Here is a 23,170-nt window from a genome sequence, read left to right on the forward strand (position 1 = left end):
GTGTGTGTGTGTGTGTGTGTGTGTGTGTGTGTGTGTGTGTGTGTGTGTGTGTGTGTGTGTGTGTGTGTGTGTGTGTGTGTGTGTGTGTGTGTGTGTGTGTGTGCGTGCGTGCACGCGAAATCAGTCTGGCACATGGTTTAGCAACTCAGCGTCTAGTCTGTGTGCGTGTGTGTGTGTGTGTGTGTGTGTGTGTGTGTGTGTGTGTGTGTGTGTGGGGGGGGGGGGGGGAGAGAGAGATTGTTTACACATTTCTCCATTCCATTTTAATAGTACATGCATTTCTTAGTTTTTGATTGTTTTTATTTGACACTTGCTTTCGCAATGTAAATGTATGTTATGTTTTGTCACAAAGCTCATTTGAATTGAATTGAATTGAAGTGATTCTGACAGACATTCAGACTCAAGCCTGTGATCTGCTTTCATAATTATGCAAAAAGAAGGTGTTGGAGTGTTTAACCACTTAACCCCCAGCATCCGTATTGTGGGGAAAGCATGAGCTGGTCTATTATCAGCGAAAGCTTTCCCCACAATAACAGAAAACAGAAAAGATACTAGTATAGAGCCCAGTGGGACTCTGCTCAACCATATGGGGTTTAACCCATTCAATCTGGGAACGCATCATGTGTCATTTTAGATTTATTTTGCTATTCAGACTCGGGGGGGGGGGGGGGGTCCCTGGAACAAAACATTTTGAGATGGGGGGTTCCGCGGCCAAACTGTTAGGACATTTGTAGAATGCCCATATACAGTATATGCACACATTTTCACAATAAAATTTAAAAAAGGCAGATCTACAAGCTCGTAGCGTGGCACTCGGTGCCGCGCTACGAGCTTGTAGATCTGCTATTTTTGAATAGCCAAATAAATCTAGAATGACACAGACAATTTCCCACGTGTCGCATCATTCTTTCTAGTGCGAAGACGTGTGTTCTGTTTACATGAGAAAGCCTGAATTATATAAGTTATGCTCTGTCGTACGCCGAAAATAGACGATCTGCAAGCTCACAACACGTTGCGTTGTTGTGAGACATGTCGACGTTACAAAATTGTCGTACGACAGTTTTAAATCAGACTTCAGAACGTGGCGGCATAGCTGAAAAAATTATTCCACCCCACTTCTTTACACTATAAACCTATGATGTGACAATAAAGTAGATTCTGACTCTAATTCACCTTTATCTGTAATGTTCGGTGTACAGCAGACAGCGAAATGAGATGTACAAACAGCAGTTCCACTAGCAAAAGTGGAAGTACCCGATTTATTATTAGCTAACTACACAGTTCATGAACCCAGTGTCTGAGGAATGGAGATGATACAGTCATGTAGTGCTGGTAATCACAGGGCCAGGGACCAGGGTAGACCTTCACATTTAGGCCAGTGGGTGCACAGATCTTTGGGAGAAATGCACGCACGCACGCACACAGTGCTGTAGTCTAGGTTTTTTCAGACGGTATACCCAGCATGATCTAATATGAGAGTGACGACAGTTGACTCCCATCGTAAGATTGGAATGCGGCAACGGTCCAATCTCAATGAGATAGTTCCAATGTTTGGAACTAATAGCCCAAAGCGGGCTTTGAGGCGAGATCAAAACGTGTCATAACTCTCTCTCTCTATGGGTTTGGGTCCAGTGATGTGTTCTACCGTGGTACGCTGTATACGCAGTATGCCCTGTAGATTTTTTTCGTCGCCACCGTCTACATCCAAAAACTGTTCAAAACAGCGTATCTGATACCAGTGGCGTTTGGTGGATTCTAACGCTGACCGGGCCAGAACCGGGCCAGAACCGGTTTGACGGCTAAACTGGTTTTTAATGGCCACTCATTAACAATTCGGCTGAATGCAAATGAGCCCCATTTGAAAACAAAGGCGACTTTCTGTGGTCGGCTACAACAGAATAGGGTGAGGGGCTGCTAATGTTGATTTTCAGTTTTTTTCCCCTGGATCTTGCCCCTACACAGGGACAAGCTGGGTTTACAGACCGGGCCATGGCCTCGTTGGCCCCAATGACGATACGCACCTGTCTGATACGTTGATACGGTCTGATACGCTACTGCCCAGGAGTGGCTGGGGGGCAGCAAGAATGTGGGCTAACTCTGAGTTGATGGCTTATCATGTGTGTAGTACAATAGCTACACAGTGTAGCTATTGTTCTTGAGGTGATAAGTATAGCTGCGACGGAATTCACACATTAACTCAACGACGCGAATACTAATGAAGTACTCTAATCAGGCAGTGATTAGAGTACTTCATTAGTATTCGCGTATGCGCGTCATAGCACAGCATAAAAGTGAATGAAATGTGGATTAGGAAGAACTCGGCCCCTGGGCCGAGACACGCAAAAGGCCCCCTTCCGTGTGTGCCTAAAATGTTTGCGGTTAAATCTCGGTTAATAATGGAAATTAATAGGGTTTTTTTCGGTTAAAAACGTCTCTGCACGGCGGCGGATAGGCTAATATAATGCATGTTTTACATATAACTTAAATATAAAGAAATTGTTCGGTTATATTGCGGTTATATTGGGAAATTATTAGGTTTTTTTTTATGTTAAAATCGTCTCTGCACGGCGGCAGATAGGCTATAATACATGTTTTACCTATAACTCAAACAACAATAAAACCAGCAATCTGGGGACAACAGTAACAACACACTCTCCCAGTCTGTCTGTCCACTTGTGACTGTCACAGCTCCACTACACAGCATCTACTGCACGTTAAAGCCCAAACTCAACCACAAAGTTTGCACAAACACATTTAAAGTGGCGGCGGGTGAGCCTGACATTTGGGACAAAGTATAGATAATAACACAACACAACAAGGTTTCTGTTTCAAAATCAAAATGGAGGACATTTATTAAGACCAATTATTATATTTGAATTATATTGCAATTTGCAAATCAGATCAGTAGGCCTAGTTGCGGCCAACTTGCAGGCCGTGGGCGGGGAGTCGAGACGGCGTGTGTATAAGCGCTCGTTCTCTCCGTGACTCCGTCTGCCTCTCTCTCTTTTCCCTCGTCTTCTTTGGAACAGCTGTAACACAGCGGTGAGAATGGGGGGCGGGGTGTGGAATTAATTTCCAAGACTTCAAGGTTCTGTGTGTCTGACTCTGTCTGTCTGTCTGTCTGTCTGTCTGTCTGTCTGTCTGTCTGTCTGTCTCTCTAGCATTTAAGGCTTTTTCCTTTTTTCTTTTTTGCTTGCACGCATGCCGCAAACAGTGCTTTCCATGGTGCTGAATTTTTACAATACACAGCGAGCCCCACTCATTTAATATATATATATTATATAGTGCAAATTAAGTGTTCAAATTATGGCATCCAATAGGCCATAACTTGCTGTAACTCAAACAATTACAGCAAGTTATGGTGCCACACAGAAAACTTGGGAAAGCCTAAATTAATCATGAAATAGTCTTACCTTATATGCATTTTTTTCTGGTTTTGGTCCGTGCAAAGTCATCCACAATGTCATCAAAGTCCACTTTTCGGGTCAGCTCACTCTCTATGGCCATCAGTGAAAGTGCTTTTAGGCGTTTCTGGGTCATTTTGGTTCTCAGTTCATTTTTCACTCTGGACAAGAGGGAGAAGGATCGCTCCCCTTCGCAATTACTGACGGGCAGAGTCAGAAACAGTCGCAAAGCTACATACACATTGGGAAACGTTGATTGCATGCCACCATCTAGGATGATTCGGAGCAGTCCTTGGGCGCTTCTGTCATCTTCAAACTTCACAAAAGATCGGAACTGAATTAGTTCATTGCCTAACTCCTCATTTAGGTCAGACGGGTATGCAGATGCCAGAATCTCAGCTTTCTCCATTACTGAGGCATTGGTCTCCTCTTGCGCACAGAAGAGCGCACTGTACAAACTGTACAGGTGCTCATAGGCCTGAAGGCGGTGTCCCAGGCTCTGGACCAGAGTGTCAATAGCAACATTGAAGGTCTCTACCTGAAACTTGCGTCTTCCATCAAGCTCTACATCCGGCTCCCCACTCTCGTCAGCAAAGGTTTTGCGTCTCTTTTTTCGCTGGCTGTCATGTCTGTAAATCTGGCTGATGCCAGGTACACTCAGAGCGGCCCTCTCAAAATGGTCAAAAAGGTCCCTCTGTGCAGCCACAAAATCGCGTAATGACTTGAGTGCCTTAACTGCAACGTCAAGTGCGATATCACTTCGCTGCAAAACAGCACTAGTTGCATTCATTCGTGACAATACAGTGTCCCAAAACACAGCCATGAACGCCATCTCCAGCGTTTCCAATTGCGCGGACAGCGTGCGCGCATCCTTGCGCGTGTCCCTGTTTTCTTCTTCATCCTCCGACACAATCCTGAGCCTCTCTTGAATTTTTTTGTAATTTTTCCACAGTGCTTTTGTTGAGTCAGCGCGGCAGCTCCAGCGCGTATTGGATATCGCTTAAGAGTTAGATCGATGCATCTTGCACTTGCATCTCCAAATACTGTGGCCCAGCGATGTGTGGAGGAGGAGGAGAATACATATACAGACTGTAACAGGTCAAAATATTTGCCAACTAAATCGCTACAGGCTTCAATACTGTTTACTCCTACCAGATTTAAAGAATGGGCAGCACATGGGACATAGTGAATTAAAGGATTGCTTTTCTTTAGGTGCGCCTGCACTCCATTGTATTTACCAGACATATTACTGGCATTGTCGTATGATTGGCCACGACAATTTGCCAGATCTAATCCAAGATTGCACACCATAGACATAACAGTCTCTGCTAAGCTTTTCCCTTTGTGACTAGTGATGGGCTCAAATCCTAGAAAGCGTTCTACTACTTGGCCTGCTGTATTCACAAATCTGAATATAAAGGTGAGCTGATCTACATGGGATAAATCGGGGGTCGAGTCAACAATTACAGAGAAATACTTTGCGTCATGTAATTCCTTTACAATTGCTTTTTTTGTTTTCTCTCCCATGAGTTCAATAAACTCTTCACAAATCGTTGAAGATAAATACGAAACACTGCCCTTACCCCTCTGTCCAAACTGTCGGACATGCTCTGCCAAGAATGGGTCGAATCGTGCCATCAATTCTAAAATGCCCAAGTAGTTACCATTGTGTGGTGAGCCTAGCAATTCATCATGTCCCCTAAATGCGAGACCCCTCTCCCCCAAGAACTTGATGACCTCGACAACTCTCCTAAGCACCTCTCTCCAATATTGCCTCTCTGTGTCCATCTGCTTTATAAGGAGGGAGTCCATGGTACCACCTGTGGCTCTATTATGCAGGGCAAGCATGCAGGCTACGTGTTCTACACTTTTCTCATGTTGCCCAATGCGCTCTGCATGCTTCCAGTCAGAGAAGCCAGTAACAAATTGATGTGCTTTGGGGGAAAATAGCTTGCAGGCAAAACAATGTATATTCCCTGTGGAAGGGGAATACATAATCCACTCTCTCTCTACAAACTGTTGATTGTGCAGTGTGCATTTAAGGTGCTCATTATTTAAGACTTGAGTCTTTCCATCATTGTCAGTCCTTACAGAGGCTGGATAATGTGCACACCGATTGTGGAACACTTTAACTCCTCTGTCAATAAGAAAGGCTTTGGCCCGCTCGCTATGCATGTACCCCCACAGAGCTGGGTCAGTTACAGCTTCATACCAAAGCTCCTTAGCCTCGCCCTGCACTGGTTCACTTTCAGGAGGATCCATTAAGTCCAACTCGTCATCCTCCATGAAGCTAGCAGACGGAGACCGCTGGCCTTCACCAGTCTCCGTCTGCGCCTCCTCTTCATCATCATCATCATCATCTTCTTCCACCAACAGTGGTGGTGGTGTCGGTCCAGTTGCGGTATCAGCCTGTTCAACTTCCACTTCACCACCTTCCACGATGGATTGGTGATCCGCCGCCGCGGCCTCTTCTTTCACAGTGATATTCTCGTCATTTGAACTCTGTTTGTTGAAAAAACTGGAAATGCGAGGAACTCTATTAAGAATTGCTGCTTTCCTCGATTGTTTTTCTTTTCTCAGCTTTCTTTTCGCTGCTCCACTCAAACCCTTGCTGCGCTCCATTTTTTGTGTAGTTGTGTTGTTGTTGCTCATGTGTTCCTGTTTGTTGTTTGACCTCGTGACCGGTAACCTCACCTGAGACACCCCAACTCACCTAGAGCTCCCCCTATCTATCAGTATCAATCAATTCTATGTAGTCGTGTAGTAGTGTAGGCTACATTTCATTTGTAGCTCACACAACAAGCTTTCTATTTCTTGAAAACATTTAATAAAAAAAAACTATATATATATATATATATATATATATATATATATATATATATATATATATATATATATATATATATATATATGTGTACATATGGGCTTTGCAGGGGCCCCTGCAAAGATAATAACAGTGACGGTCATGCGGATTGATTGATTGAATATTTTATTAGGCAGAAATGTAAAAAACAGCACAAGTACAGTTGTTTCCATTGAGGTCCTTGGTATTCAATTCATAAACATATAGTAGCACCAAACAGTTCGATGTCATTTTTTTTTTTTTAAACATTAAAAAAAAAAAAAAAAAAAAAAAAAAGGCTCAAGCTCAGGGACCCCCCTAGCTCACGGGCCCCTGGGCCTTGGCCCACTCGGCCCGTTGGATAATCCTCCCCTGGTCTGCTCCTGACTCTTGGAAACAATACATGGAATGAGAGATTTCATTGAGGAACCACACAGTGAGCCTGAAAGCTTAAAACCACTCATACAATGCATGCAGACCATCCCTTGCAGCACTGCAGAGTGTGAAAGAGCTTGCAGTCTTATGAACAGTATGCACTGACAAGAGATCTAGATTGTTGTTGTCCAATGTAAATAATTTGATGATGATCAGCGAAAATGGCTAAAAGCAGCTCGGAAGTGGTTGAGTTCAGGTGATTAACATCAGAAACACTCGAAAATCAGTACAAAGCATATTGCGTGTGGGCAAAATTTTTAAATTAATCTTTTTGTGGGCCACACACGTGCGCGAAGCGCGCGTGCACATTTCTTTTTACATTTAATCAATTATAGACTAATGTGGGAGGCAGGGAATAATCATAGTATACCCTCCAAAAAAATCTAGAACACACCACTGGGTATACCATAATTATTCCCTTGCTCATGGCACGTGCACCGCACGTATATACGTGCACCACACGTATATACGTGCGCGGTCACATAATTAATTATTTACAGAGGGTGTACTATTTTTTAGTATACTGCTTAATGTGCTTATATAGCGTATACTGGTAGCACACCACTGCAGTGCACGAACATAATCTGGTGTGACTTCATACTAATGAAACATAGCAGAAAAGGTCCAGTAGATGGCGGTGTTGGCTCATTAACTGGACTGTAGCTGTAACAGTGAAGGAACACATGAGCTGAATGAATGAGTCCAGAAATGCTCTTTTGATGATGATGATGATGATGATGATGATGATGATGAAGATGATGATGATGATGACGATGATGACGATGAAGATGTATAAGCCATTGGCATGTTTTCAATTTTTCCATTTTGGTGTCCATTTGGTGTATCCCCGGGAGCCTATTTATATACATTCTATATACATTATATACATTCATAAAAATGTATTATGAATGAATCACTCTTGTAGATCTGCTAAATGTAGAAGATTTTTGATTAAACATCTATTACTACAAAGTGACATAATGCTGCAAAATAAATGTAGTGGAGTAAAAAGTAAAAAATGTGCCTCTGGAATGTAGTGGAGTAGAAGTATAAAGTATCAAGAAAAGGAAATATTCAAGTAAAGTAAAAGCACTCTATATTTTAGTCCACCAGTGGTCTTTCTTTTCCTTTAGCTACTTGTCTGTATGTCTGGGTTAACCACATGAATCCTAGCTTCCCTGTTCTGGAACATGTCATAACAGGCAAACACTAGAAGAAAACAGCAGATCTACAAGCTCACAATGCTGTTTCCACCTGGCTACCATTAGACATTTGAACAAAGCCTGAACACACACAAAATGTTTAGTTTGACAATGCATCACACCATCATACGACGAAGCATACATTAATCATTAGTGTCCAAATCCAGGAAAGTAACTGTGTACATTTACTCAAGTAGGCTTACTTAGTATCTAGAATTTAGAACTAGTACTTATATTCATATCTTGCTAAATTATACTTCTCCACTACATTTCACAGAGACATATTGTTGTTGTTGTTGTTGTTTTTTTACTATAGACTATTAGTATACTTTACAGATTTAGGTTATAAAAACATATATACATCAACTAATAAATTATGTTATAGGTTAAAGCTACACTATGTAACTTTCCTCTTCTACCCCGGATTTGAACCCAGTTACAAGTGCTGACTTTTTATTTATTTTTTACCATTGAACTAATAGAGCCTGCCTGCTTGCTCAGGGGATTAATTGATTCTTGAATTGATTGATTGATTGAATGATTGAATGAACAGATCCTGTGTCTAGGTGAGACATGACCTCAATAGAAGAGCAGGGAGACAAAATACAACCACCTCAATTGTATAAGTTATATTGTATTAACATACTCTACCATACAGATTGTATAAGTTATATTGTATTAACATACAGATTGGACAAAATTACATTTATTCATTAAAAGAAAGTTACATACAGTAGTGCCACTTGTACCCATCAGCACATACAGTCATTAAAACGATCTCTACTTCAACAGCTTCAACATTAAAGTGATTAACATTGAACCCATTAGTTATCTATAACTATAGTCCAATAACATTACAGTACAGTATATGATTCTGCATAATGCTAATACTTTTGTACTTTGACATTTGGAATGAAGGACTTTTACTTTTAACAAAGTATTTTTACACTGTGTTATTGTAACTTTTACTTAAGGACTACTTCATCCAACAGTGGCAAAACCTTTACTGAGCCAATAAGGAAAGTAAACTCTTCAAGAGGTGGGTGGAGCCAGGCAGGAAGGGGAAGCCCTGTATTCTGATCCACCAATCCTCACTCACACAATGCCTACCCGGTTACCCAACATGCATTTGTGCATTACTTACTTTTTGTATTTTCTTTCTTTTTTATTATCAACTGCTGTTTTCTCACTTAAGAAACAATACAATAATGTGGAAAATCAGCGTGGAATTACACCACATCCTTTTCACATTTTGTTTTCCGAGTCGACACCACGACCGACAGTACTGTCCAGATAGAGATTTGTCTGGTTCCCCATCCGCAGGGATGGGGAACCAGATACTCCACGATCAAAATCACATAAAAAAAGTAAGGAGCTTGAGCATGCACTAAGTGCAAGTCATTCAGCTACCACTGAATGTCATGGATGTCAGTGCATGCTTAATCTTCTTCTTTTGACAATTTACCAGACTACCATTGTATTCAGTTGTTCCCAGTTCCAGAAACCCTAATCCAGGGGTGGGCAACTTTGATGATGGAGAGGGCCACTATATTTCCACACTCACTCCAGAGGGCCACATTGCATATACCGTGGTGCAGACACCTCTTATCTCTGTATTTTAACTTTTTTTGTAAATTAATGCCTTACTTGAAGTCACACAAAAGTAGCAAAAATAGCTGATCTACAAGCTCAAAACACGTCGCAGTGTGACTCGCTTTGAGCTTGTAGATCTTCTATTTTTGAATAGGAATCCTGATTTATTTGTGGCTATTTTTTAATTGGAATCCTGAAAAGTAACATTTTTATTTAATTTCAAGTGCATTTAGTTATACTTATGTTAACTTATGAACTTAAATACAAATACATTGGACATAAAAAAGACAATAGAATTTTAATACTAGTCATTAAGCTACTAATATATATAGTAATTAAAGCGGGTCATGTTTGCATGTTTGGAATTGTAACAGCTGAAATCAATAATATATCAGTATTCCGATGTTAACCTGCAGGCCGCTTTGAGTGAAGGTGGGGGCCGCATGTGGCCCCCTGGCCGCCAATTGCCCATGTATGCCCTACTCAGCTTTTATTTCATTTCTCATTCTACAGGTGAACTGTAATCATTTGATGTTCCAAGTCATATGTACTCAAATCCGTGGTAGAAAGTTACATGGTGCAGCTTTAAAGCACTAAAAAACATTAGTCAAGACCCAGTTTAATATGTCCCACAAAAATATAGCCTAGTCCTGAGTCAGAGAAATTCACTTTGTTGATGTTCAGAATGATAGGAGACATACATACATACATACCATATCAGCACGTCACGTGCGAAACAGCAGCAGTGGCGAGGCCGATCTCACAGAGCTGTGCAAGGCTCTGAGAGCCAGTGCCCCAGATTGTGGCCATCAGCGCCACCCCCAATACTGTGCCTCACCCCAACTTAACCAGTGTGGGGCCCCAAAGGACAGCGGGGAAACATGCCGGGCAGCAGACCCACCACCAGGGACCGAACCCCGGCCATACGTGATATATCCAAACATCCGCCATGGCCCGCGTACCGCAAAACAATTCCATGTGCCAGCCCGGGTCGCACACAAGGTTCCAGAGTGACACTTGGGAGGGAACCGCCAGCGGCCCACAAAGATGTCCGTGGCTGGGTCTGCCAATACAATTGGTCACAGCCCTCTGTCGATCCAACACTAACCAGTGGCCCCACACTCCCAACAGGCTTGCCTGTCGGGAGGGGCTATGGATCCCCTTGGTGGTCGAGCGCCACCACACCCAGCTGTGGCTTAGCCTTGTCGAACTACCATGACCACGAGCAACCTTACCCTGTATGAGCCAACGGTGGCCAAGGCCATGAGACCCTCGGTGTCGCGTAGTTCATCTGGGCAGCCCTGCGGGCCTACCTCCGATACAGCGTGACACAGGGTCTGGCCCGTCTGTTATGGGGAACCACCGTAGGGCCAGCATGACAGTACATCTTACTCACAGTCCCGAAATGTAGTTACGGTGACGAAAAACCTTAACGCAGCTTATGCTGCCCTGCTCTTGTCATGCAACATCGTTTGTAGCGCCCAGTCACCGCTTCGCCGGGTAGCACAGGGTAGAAAGTGTAGGCTAAAAGCTGAGGACCCTCTAGGTACATATGACCGTAGTCTCAGTATAGGCCGTCTCTACTCCCCCCCCCCACCTCCTTTTCATACCAGGAGACAGCTAGAGCAGATCTGGTCCCCGTCTGGCTGCAGGAGTACCTTTGACATGACATGCATTTTCAGTGGGGAGTAAAAACCTTACGTAAGAAACGCTACTCGTCAGGCGTTGAGCCCCGCGAGAAGGGTACTCCATGCAGGTGTTACACGTCCCAGGGGTGTGGCTTAGTAAACAGATTATTAAGGTTTCGAGGCCTATCAGGCTCGAAGCCTTATTGAGATTGTACCGTTTCTTCCGCCGTTTTTGCAGTTCTGGCCTAACCGTGCGGTCGCTTTTTACGAAACTCGGCAATATGGTAGAGGGCTATGCCAAACGGCGAAGACCCGAAACTCACAACCATTGGCCAAAGGGTGGCGCTGTAGCACTCAATTGAAATATGCCAACTTTGAACAGGTACAACTAATGCCCTGTTTGACCTAGAGCCATGAAACTTCGATACACACATGCGTCTCCTCATGCCTAACAACTTTCACATTTTGATCTCTGACCTTTAGATCTCCCACCATTTTGAATTATATGAAAAGCAGTAAAAATCTATAGCTTTCTGGGATCTTTGAGCAATCTGCACAAAACTTTTTACACATGAACTTTGGACCTATGCCGACAAACGTGAGCGAGCAGATTTTCCATAAGTGAAAACATTAAGCTTTTATGAGCCAATTAATATTGCAGTTTTATGACAATTATTCGTCTGCCCCTAACACGTTCATGCAGACTCACATTTGTTTGAAACTTTGCAATAATGTAGAGGGTCATTCCAAGTATCACTGAAACCAATCTTACTCCAATTGGTCAAAGGGGGGGCGCTATAGATTTTTTTTGAAAATGCAAATTTTAAACAGGCAAAAGTCATGCCTCGTTTGGCCGACAGCCATTAAACCTGTTTACACATATGCCTTGACTCATGAGGAACACATCTATCACTTTGACCAGTAAGCTCCGCCCTTAGATTGTCTGCAATTTTGAGCAGTTTGAAAAACATTTAAACTCAGGATTTCTGAGCAATTTGCATGAAAGTGTGTCATCTGTGTGAACTCGCTATTTACCAGTTCAGGTCTGTTGGTCCAATGGCTTAACCATCTACCTTGAAACCACGGGGTTGCCGGTTCGAAGCCCACCTCATGTAGACTTCTTTATGATTGCATTTCACACAACATGACTGTATCAGTGAATACATGTGCAATTGTTAAAGATAACGGGAAATGCTTTTAGGTTAGTTCGTTTTACTGAGGTTAAGGTTAGTGAGGGTGGGTATAGAAAAGAGTCATCTAGTCAGCAACTTTTCTTTGAAATGATGTTTAGTTTTTCAAATATTTAACTTTAAGCGCCCAATGCCACGCTACTGGCCATGGCCATTTAAAGGGTAGCAACATTAACAAACAAACTAGACGCGTCGCAATTCAGGGCAATTGCAGAGTGTGGTTGCGCCGACGCGAGTCGCTGCCGCCGGGACTCGAGGAATACGCTGGGAGGAATACCGTCGGAGGCTGCGCCAATTAATGTCACGTAACTCCTGAGATCACTTGCGTTTCATTTTGAGAGGATTGATCTCCCCAAAATAAGGTTTTTGCATCAAACGGTTACATTTTGAGCATTTGTGGCGCCCCCTATGGATCAAAGTGGAAATGCTTTTGGGGATTTGATGAGTAAACCACCCTTGACATGTGATTTAAATTTGGGATTGACTGGACGTTTCGTTCGTGTTTTGTGGCCTTTTTTGTAAAACGGGCCCCTTCCGCTAACTTTGGAAGCCATTTACGGACGAACGGTAATGACTATCAAAATTCCGCTTGGAGATGTTTATTGCATGGGTCCAGAGATCATGTGTACCGATCTTTGTGAAATTTGGACACAATATGTGGGAGGAGGAGCTAAAAGTGTGTTTTGAAGAAAATTCAAAATGGCGGAAAATCTATCTTGACGCAAATGGGCGTGGCCTATATGGGGAGTTGCGGCATGACCCAAGACATCTAGGGGAAAATATTTTTATTCTAGGACCTACGATTCAAGAGTTACAGGCCAAAACGTAAAGTGGGCTGTTATAGCGCCACCATGAGGCCGAATAGTGTGATTATTTTTAAAATAATTTTGGACTAAATTATGAACCTTCCCTCCAAATCTGGTAACTCTAGCTCTTACGGTTTCTGAGAAAAAAATACTTGAATTTGAGTTTTTTCACTTTTCCATTAAAGTGGATGGGGACATTTAATGCACTAATAAATCAATATCAATAAAACTATAAAACCAATCTCTTAGCAAAATACAAGCACACGATTCCCGGTGAGGCCGGTCATTTTGACATATGGCACTAAATTGGGAAAAATAAACTGTGGGAGGAGATGCGGTTTGAAATAAAGTTTATCTATAATAATAATAAAGTGCGAAGAATACTATAGTCTGGTTGCCACACTAATGAGTCTATACCTGTAACAATGTTCTATACACCAGTGAACCAGATTACTCATATACTGTGTTGCTTTTGCCAGGATTTGATCCCATGATCTTGCAGTTCAGAGTCAAGAGCTCTTCCAACTGAGCTATCCAGACATAAGAAATTGTATACATTGACATGACATGAACGTGCAACTTTTACACTACAGATTTTTTTTACATCACTCTCCGATTTAATCAAAAAATCTAAGCTGTGTGATATATACATTTTGAGTTAAGACCATTAACAACGCATGTTCCTCTGTACTCTAGTAATCAGTGCACCTGGTGATACCTAGCCTGTCAGTCATTGGCTCCTCAATGGTGGTGAAAAGTAACTTTGTACATTTACTCAAGTACCAATACCAGTGCTTACAATGCACAGTACAATTGTTAGGTACTTTTACTTTACTTTCCATTTTTGTTACTTCTACTCTACTACAATTACAGCAGATGACAGCTTTAGTTACTTTGCAGATGTAATTATTAATACAACACCTACAGTAACCACATACAGCCGATCTACAATGTGACGCGTTATGAGCTTGTATGTATATAATAAGCAACCCATGCTGTATGATAACTTAACACACATGAAATCCAATTCTGTCTATCCAATGGCTCAGTCCGTACTGCGGCCATAGCTGAGTGGTTAGTGAACCCGTCTAGGGCGCCAGAGTCCCTGGTTGCCCCAGGTACGATTCCAGGCCAGGCCAGCGAATGTGTCGATGAAATGAAAGTTGCCCCTGAGCAAGACTCTTAACCCCTAATTGCTCACAGGTCCTCATTGGAAACAAGACCGCAAGGACTTTCATGAACGGACCTGTTAAAGCAATTATCCTAATCCTTTACACTGTCTACCCGCAAGTCTATAGGTCCCTGTTTCAAACCCCAATTTAACCAGTCCAAATATCAACAAAAATCATGACATTGTTAATTAATGCATGTTCACTTTTTCTCTCTCTCTCTCTCTCTCTCTCTCTCTCTCTCTCTCTCTCTCTCTGCCTCTCTCTCTCTCCATCTCTCTCTCTAACTGCCTCTCTCTCTCTCTCTCTCTCTCTCTCTCTCTCTGCCTCTCTCTCTCTGCCACTCTCTCCCTCTCCCTCTCCCTCTCTCTCTCTGCCTCTCTCTCCCTCTCTCTCTCTCTCTCTCACTCTCTCTCTCTCTCTCTCTCTCTCTCTCTCTGTCACTGCCTCTCACTGCCTCTCACTGCCTCTCCACCACAGCTTGTAAAAAAGTATTTTACACTATGTTATTACAAATTTGACTAGTAAAATAGTTGTAATGCTCAACATTGGCAAAACAAAACCTTTACTGAGCCAATGGCGAAAGTGAAATCTTCTAGAAGTGGGCAGGGAACCAGGCAAGAAGGGGAAGTGCACAGAAACAAATAACGCAGTGTTGTAATCTGCTCCGCCTATCCTGACTCACTCAACCTGCTTACCCAGCATGCATTTGTGCTTTTCTTATTTATCCTGACTCACTCAACCTGCTTACCCAGCATGCATTTGTGCTTTTCTTATTTATATTTATTTATGAATGCTGTTTTCTCACTTAACAAATAATGTATCGAAAATCTGCCCGTATTACCCCATGCACTAAATCCTTTCCACAGTTCATATTTTGTTTCCCCAATTGACACCGTCACTTACAGCGCTGTCCAAACAGAGACCTATATAAAGCTCTTTCAACATTCCAATGTGTGTGTGGCTGCGGATGGGCAACAGCGGATGTGGGCCGCAGACAGCAGCTGCACGCGTGGAGCTGGGCACAAATAACACCCTGTATACCACAATTACCACGTTGGGAAAGAGGTCCTGGTGAGTTTGCATGACGATGCAAGTCTTACGGCGGAGGCTGGAGGTGCCTAAATTATCATACAAACTCACCAGGACCTTTTTTGGTTTATTATTTAACAAGACAATGTATTAACAGCGTAGCTTCACTGTCTAATCTGTAGCTGTACATTTAGCAACTTAACTGACAACCAACATTATCATTGTATTCAATGTTTCTCAACTACACTTTTTTTTCTTTTACCTTTTGAAATTTGTAAGAAACATAAACTTAAGGGATATTTACTCACAACCCATAAAACAGGGTTTGTGACCCTAAAATTTACCCTGATCCATTGTTTGGGAAACAGTGATATAAATTATATGGCTCTTTTACTCCTACCTCTGCACGGGAAGGGATGTTGTTGCTGTTGATCATCAGAACATTCATATTGTTTTCATGTTTCCATTGGTTTAAAGAGTCAAGTTATTTACTTTAACTGACCTGGACTCACTTTTCATGTGAGGCTTCACAGAGACTTAGCTTATAGCATGGGTCCCTAGGGGTCCTCAGAGTTACTACAAGGGGGCCACCAAATCTTTGTGATAGGGATTTTTTTTTTTACATTCATCACTTGAACCCTAGCATACCTATTCTGGGGGAACATTTGCTGAAAATAGCTGATCTACAAGCTCACAACACGTTGCAGTGCTGCGACAAGTTGCCCTACACACTGTTGCCCTACACACTGTCTTCACTTACAAAAGTCTTCATACACCGCCTGGTGTAGCCGGTATCATTGATATCAATTTGATCTAAACAAACGTGCTGTACCCGCCACGCATACGTGCTCTTTGAAAAGTCTGGTGTCGATCAGCCATCATGCAAACTCACTGGGCCTCTTTTAGTTTGACATTTAACAAGACAGTATTTTAACATGTGTGGCTTCACCGGGCAATTCTGTAGATATACATTGTGCAACTAACCAACTAACAATTTAAAAAATGTAATTGATGCAGTGGTGCGGGAAGGGGGGGGGGGGGGGGGGGGGGGGGGGGTGGGGCTATGGGGGCTGCAGCCCCCCTGGTGGTGGGAAGCAAAAAAACTACAAAAAAAAACTGTTTTCTTTTAAATTTAAAGTCTATACACACACATATATATATTAAAACAATGATGTATTTAACTTTGAGGAATAAAATATTAGTTGAAAAAGGTGAAAAAAAGATGAAAAGGGTGGAAAAAAGTTGGAAAAAAAGTGTGCGCGTGCGCAGTCCCCCGCCCAGCCCAGCCCCCCTTGGAATAAATGACTTCCAGCGCCCCTGAATTGATTCAATGGTTCTCAGTTCCAGGAACCCTGATCACTGCAAGTTGTTTATTCAACAGGTCTGTCTAGGTTGTCCTCAGACGAGCCCTCCCTTCAGATCTTGCTTGGTTGAGACCCATGAGTCCTTGACTTCCTTCAGAGCAGTGCCTCCTGTTGTTGCTAGAGGTGGATGTTCCAATAGGATGTTATTGGTGATAACCTCGGTTTTCTTGGCATTTAGCCGAAAGCCAACCTTGACACACTCTTTCTGTACAGGTGAACTGTAATTATTTGATGTTCACTATATTTGAACAATGCTTAAGTGATTGATTTACAACGCCTATACTTGTTCACTTCCTTGAACATTACAGTACAGATACTCCAAAAATGTACTTAAGTACAGTACAGTACAGTAAATGTACTATGTATGTAATATTTCAATCAACATTGGCAAAAAAGTCTTTACTGCACCAATATGGGAAGTAAAATCTTTTATAAGTGGGCGGGGAACCAGGCAAGAAGGGGGCCGAAGTGCACATGCAGAAACTGTAATCTTAGATAATTATCTACCCATACTGACTCACACAATGGCTGCTTACCCAGCATGCATTTATGATTTTCTTATTTTCTTTCTTTATGATCAAATGCTGTTTTTTCACCTAACACATACTATAATATATTAAGATATAGACAAATAAGCCTGGATTACCCCATGCATCAAATCCCTTCCACAGTTCATATTTATAATTTTGTTTCCCCAATTGACACCGTCACTTACAGTGCTGTCCAAACAGAGACCTATAAATAGCTCTTTCAACAGTTCATAGTTCGTGCAGCTGCGGACGGGCAACAGTGGATGTGGGCCGCAGCCCGCAGCTGCACGAAAAGAGGCCTGGTGAGTTTGCATGACGATGCAAGCGTCCAGCGGAGGCTGGAGGTGCCTACATCCTCATACAAACTCACCAGGCCTCTTTTGGTTTATCCCATTAACCCATTAAGACCGGGAACGCGTCTGTGGATTTTTTTTGATTTCTTAACTAAAATGTTTTTAAACTTATGTTATAGTATCAGTGGTTCTCAAACATGTCAAGCACCCCCAAGCTGAATGAATGTATTAGTCCGCGAACCCCCCCCCCCTTAATTTTTTTAAAAATGTATACAAATATTTTGAAAATAGCAGATCTACAAGCTCACAATGCGTCACATCGCGACGCATTATGAGCTTGTAGATCAGCTATTTTCAAATGGCCGAAATGTATATAGGACTGAAGTGGTTAATATATGTTTTGTAATAATAATCAAGATCTACAAAGTAAATAGTAACTAAAGTTTACCAATAAATGTAGTGGAGTAAAAGTACAATATTTGCCTCTGAGATGTAGTGGAGTAGAAGTAAAAGTATTGAAAATTGGAAATACTCCAGTAAAGTAAAAATACCAAACAATTGTACTTAAAGGGACATTTCACTTTCAAAAAAACTTTTGGTAATTTTATCATCTACTCAGGCCTTTGTGATCCCCCCAGACAGTTTTTAAGTTGCTTGATTCATTATTTAGATATTTGATATTCATTTTATCAGACACGCCCCCTTCCTATACAAACCCATTATAACTTCAAACTCCATTTTAACCATGTAAGATTCATCAAAAACACCCGTCCTTGGTTCTGGTGACTCACCCTGCCCTCCTAATGCGTGAGGGGGCCGTGTTTTTCCGATTACTTTTTTCATTTATTTAATTTAAATTTGTTATTGTATTTAAAGGTAGGGTAAGTGATTTTCTTTGGTTAAAATAAGTGTTAAATAGCTCTATATTCTGATAGTACTCATTGCTATAGAGTGTTTGTTCAGTAAAAGGAGTCTCCTTGACTCTCCAGCTCTTTATAAAACAGAAAATGCATTTTCGTTTCAGTTTCAGTTTCATTTCCAATTTTATCCAATCAGGATAGAGAACTCAATCAGGATATAGATAAACAAGTGAAATTGGAAGTGATGACACTAAGAAATGAGCAGGGAAAATTGGAACTGGAACACTATAAAAATGAAGCTTAAAAATGGGTACTTTCTCCTGATTGGCTGAGATTTTGACACCTACCGGAAAATGTATTTTCTGTTTATTAAAGAGCTGGAGAGACAGGGAGACTCCTGTTACTGAACAAACACTCTATAGCAATGATTACTATCAGAATATAGTGCTTTAACCTTTTAACAAAATACTTTTTGTTTTAACCCAAAAATATCACTTACCCTACCTTTAATTTTTTTCATTTTCCAAAAAAAATATTAAAAATAAATGAAAAAAGTAATTGAAAAAACACGGCTCCCTCACACATTAGGAGGGCAGGATAAGTCACCAGAACCAAGGACGGGTGTTTTGAATTAATCTAACATGGTTAAAATGAAGTTTTTAAGTTACAATGGGTTTGTATAGGAAGGGGGCGTGAGTAGATGATAAAATGACCAAAAGTTTTTTTGAAAGTGAAATATCCCTTTAAATGCAGTACTTGAGTACATTTAATGAGTTACTTCATTTGATTATTGTATTATTTTGGATTTCTGAAACATTTTGAAATATGTTTTTTTAATTAGTAAGAAACATAAACTTAAGGGATATTACTCACGACCCATAAAACAGGTTTCGTGACCCAAAAAATTACCCTGATCCATTGTTTGGGAAACAGTGCAGGGATGTTGTTGCTGTTGATTATCAGAACATTCATATTTGTTTCATAATGTTTCCATTGGTATTTAAAGATTCAAGTTCTTTACTGTAACTGACCCGGACTCACTTTTTATGTAAGGCTTCACAGAGACTTAGCTTAGAGCATGGGTCTTCAACAGGGGGTCGGGGACCCTATAGGAGCCCTCAGAGTTACTACAAGGGGGCTGCCAAATATTTGTGATAGGGACTTTTTTTTCTTTTTTACATTCATCACTTTAACCCTATAGCATCCCTATTATGAGGGTAACATTTGTTGATCTTGTAGATTGGCTATTTTCGGCAAAGAGGTTTAGTGTAGAGGGGAAAAAGAGCAGACCAAGTACAGAGGTAAAGGTCAAGGGAAAAAAGGGCAGACCAAGGCAAGTATGAGGTTACGGTCACGTTTAATAAGTATTGAGGGTTTAAAAAGTCAAAGGTCTCAAGCAAGTTTGAAAAGAGTGGATGTAGGCATTCTGAGGCTTCCGGTTGGCGGTGCGAGTACTAGGATGTCGTGAGTGAGCTTGAAGTATCTCTTCCACGGCCTTAAAGGCTCTATTGCACTTTTGTAGTTGCCAACAACGCCATATTGTAGATAGTTTCTTGTCCCAGAGATGAGAATGAATGGTTGTAGAATGAATGGAGTCATCACTAGTCAGTGAGGTTTCTTTGCTTCCAGTCTATTACAAGTACAAACAGCTTTCTATGGAGACCCTGAGGTCCCCACCACACAACAGCCTGACGGCCGCTGAGTTGCCCACACAGATAGTTACACTTTGGTACAGTCTATATAGCAGTGGTCACATTGAATAAGGGGGGTGGGGGTCAGCCTCCAAAAGTAAGACCCCACCCAGACAAACAATAGATCACCCTCTGAGTCCCTGATTCGATTTGCAACTGTATAGGCAGGAAAGGGGGATGGGAGACACATGCATAGAACCCAGGTAAACAACAAAAGGCAATGCTAAGTGTATGTACCCCACCCGGCCCAGACCAACAGTCACCTCTTCTGCTTGAATCCACTCTTGTGTCTGACTGTAGGCTACTTTGTGAAATATGGCTTACATGTGTATATCATGTTATTAAATATACATCAAGCTCCTCACAAAAACCTCCACAAATGTCTCTAAATTTATAGTTTATATTAGAATCAAGTGTAATGTAGGCTAAGATAAAACTGCTACGTGGGATGAATCTGCGATCTGGAGCGGCTACCCGAGTTTATAAGCCCAAAATCAAGACAAAGAAAAAACACGTGACAAACATTTCAAACAAAGAAATGGCAGCGGGCAGTTTTGAAACCACGATCAAAGCGATGCTGACTGAGTTCAAAGATGATATCACCAAACAAATTGGAGGCCTCAGATCGGACTTTGAGTCTTTTTCGTCTGAGATGAAACAAATAAAAAAGGACTTAAACGAAGTCTGCACCGATCTGGGAGAAGCAGTCGGCAACATCAAAGAAGCAGAGGAAAGAATCCATCAACTAGAAGAAAGAGAGGTGACAACAAACACCGCTCTAAAACACCTGCTACGAGAACACAAGAATATGTCTGAAAAGATGGATTTAATATATCGAAAATAAATCCCGACAAAATAACATACGTGTCTACCAGGTGACTGAAGGAGCAGAAGGGGATGACCCGGTGGGTTTTATTAAATCAATACTGGTGGAACAGTTGGAGATGCCCTCCGACACACTACACATTGTAGCAGCCCACCGCTCCCTCGCCAAAAAGCCGGTAGGAGATGAAGCAACTCCACGGTCTTTTGTGGTGCTTTTTCTGGAGTGGAACACTCGCCAGAAAGTTCTGCAAACAGCTTGGTCGAGAAGAGACCTTATGGTCGGAGATAAACGTATCTACTTCGCTCAGGATGTGCCACCAAAAATACAAAAGGAAAGACGCAGGTACACCCCAATAAGACAACAACTGAAAGAAAAAAACATCAAATCGTTCATTATACACCCTGCTAAATTGAAGGTCTTTGGAGAAGATGGATCTTTTATTATCTATAGTAGGCTACCCCGGAGGATGCAGAGACGCAACTACGGGCCAATGGATTAATCTCCACAGAGCCGTGCCTTGGAACGCAGCGTGGCACGCAGCGCAAAGGACCGGTACAATCTACCCCTTTTCAGAAGAGCGGCGGGGACGGAGAGACTGTAGCTGGTCTCCTGGAAGACCTTTCTGTATAACTGTAAAGTGACCGAAGTCATCTACACGAGTCTTGCCCACAGAACAGCCTTTTTTCTGGCCTCCCTCACGGCGCGCAATGGAGAGGTACAATCGACACCTCTCCAGAGGAGCGCACGAATGGAGGACAGTATCTGGCCGGCCGCCTGAAAGACTTTTAAGGTATGACTGTCGGTAAAGCAAATGAAGATATGAGTCTAGTTTTGGGAGTTCCTTTTTCTTTCCTTGTTTTCTCGCTTAGCCTATTTATTTATTTATACCTGCCTCAATGCTTCTTTTTTTTTGGTTGAACAGGGTTTAAAGCATGGGCAAATGTGATTAAGTTTAATTGAACATTGGGGTTTTGGATCTTTTTGATTTTATTTTACCTATATTCTGCTCTTTCCCCCAACCTACTCAGAGACTGTAATCATTATTAGGAAAGACCATATGAACTAAACGAATGAGGTTTCTAGGGGGAGGGGAGGAAAAAGAAAAGGAGGAATGCTAGAGTGATATGACCCGAATGGGCTCGTTTGCTCTCCCCCCTCTCTCTTTCTTTCTCTCTCTCTCTCTCTCTCTCTCTCTCTCTCTCTCTCTCTCTCTCTCTCTCTCTCTCTCTCTCTCTATCCCCCTCTCTATCTCTTTTTCTTTTTTTTTCAATCTTAGAATATGCATGAGTCACATCGTTTTCTTAATCTATTTCTGTACTGTGTAGAGAGGTCCCTTGTTCTTTTTTATTTTATCTTATTGATTCTTTTTGTATTGTTACTCAGACGGGGAAATCTTGACTTTCTGTATAGCCGGTGTATGTGCTTGTGCGAGCACGCGCACTCTTGCATGATACGTTTTTTTTTTTAGGAGACACAGCGCTGAGCGGCAGTGAGAGCACTGTACCAATGCAAACTAACGGGCGAGTGCGCTCTGGTGCGTGTTTTCCGAGCGCGCCCTGTGTGTGCAGGCGGGTGTGTGATGTATACGAACGAGCACACATATGCTCTGTATATGTGCAGGTGGCAATGCACTTTTTGTGTAGTTTTTTTTTAGGAAGTCTGTATGTGTGTTTATGAGCCCGCACGCGCATACACTTTTGTGCGTGGGTGTGTGAATATGCCGTTTTGAAGGTGGACTACGCACTACGGTGTGTATGGCACATATTTATTTATTTATTTGTACTACTATATTTCTTTGGTCCTCTCGTTTCTCAGATAGACTAGCATATTGAGTTTTCTTTTTTTGGGGGGGGGGGGGGGGTCTGAGGGAGTGGGAGTGGGAGAGGGGTTTTAACTTAATACAAAAGTCTGGGTCATGGGCAATGTAGGTCTTATTTTTGATATATTTGGTTCTTTAAATTTCAAATTAAATTTAGTAAGAGAGATGGAGGAGGGACATATATGCTTGTATGCAGCCCACCACGCAAATATGGGCTTTTCTTAACCCCATATTAGCCACATGGACCATCCTGTGGCAGGAGTTGTTCATTGAAAACTCCTTTTTTCACATAAATATAATAATGTGGAATATCTCTTGTAACCATAGAGAGGTTGCAGATGCTGGAAGCGCACAGTGGGGTGTTTTGTTGTGTCTTATGGTTTTCACATCGTATATGAACATTTTGTGTGCGTTCTTTTTTTTGTTTAAAGGCTTTGAATATGATGTAATTGTCTCCCAAGGGAAGTGGAATGGGAAAACTTAAAT

Source organism: Gymnoscopelus braueri (genome assembly GCF_963280865.1).
Source record: "Gymnoscopelus braueri genome assembly, chromosome: 15".
Taxonomy (NCBI): Eukaryota; Metazoa; Chordata; class Actinopteri; order Myctophiformes; family Myctophidae; genus Gymnoscopelus; species Gymnoscopelus braueri.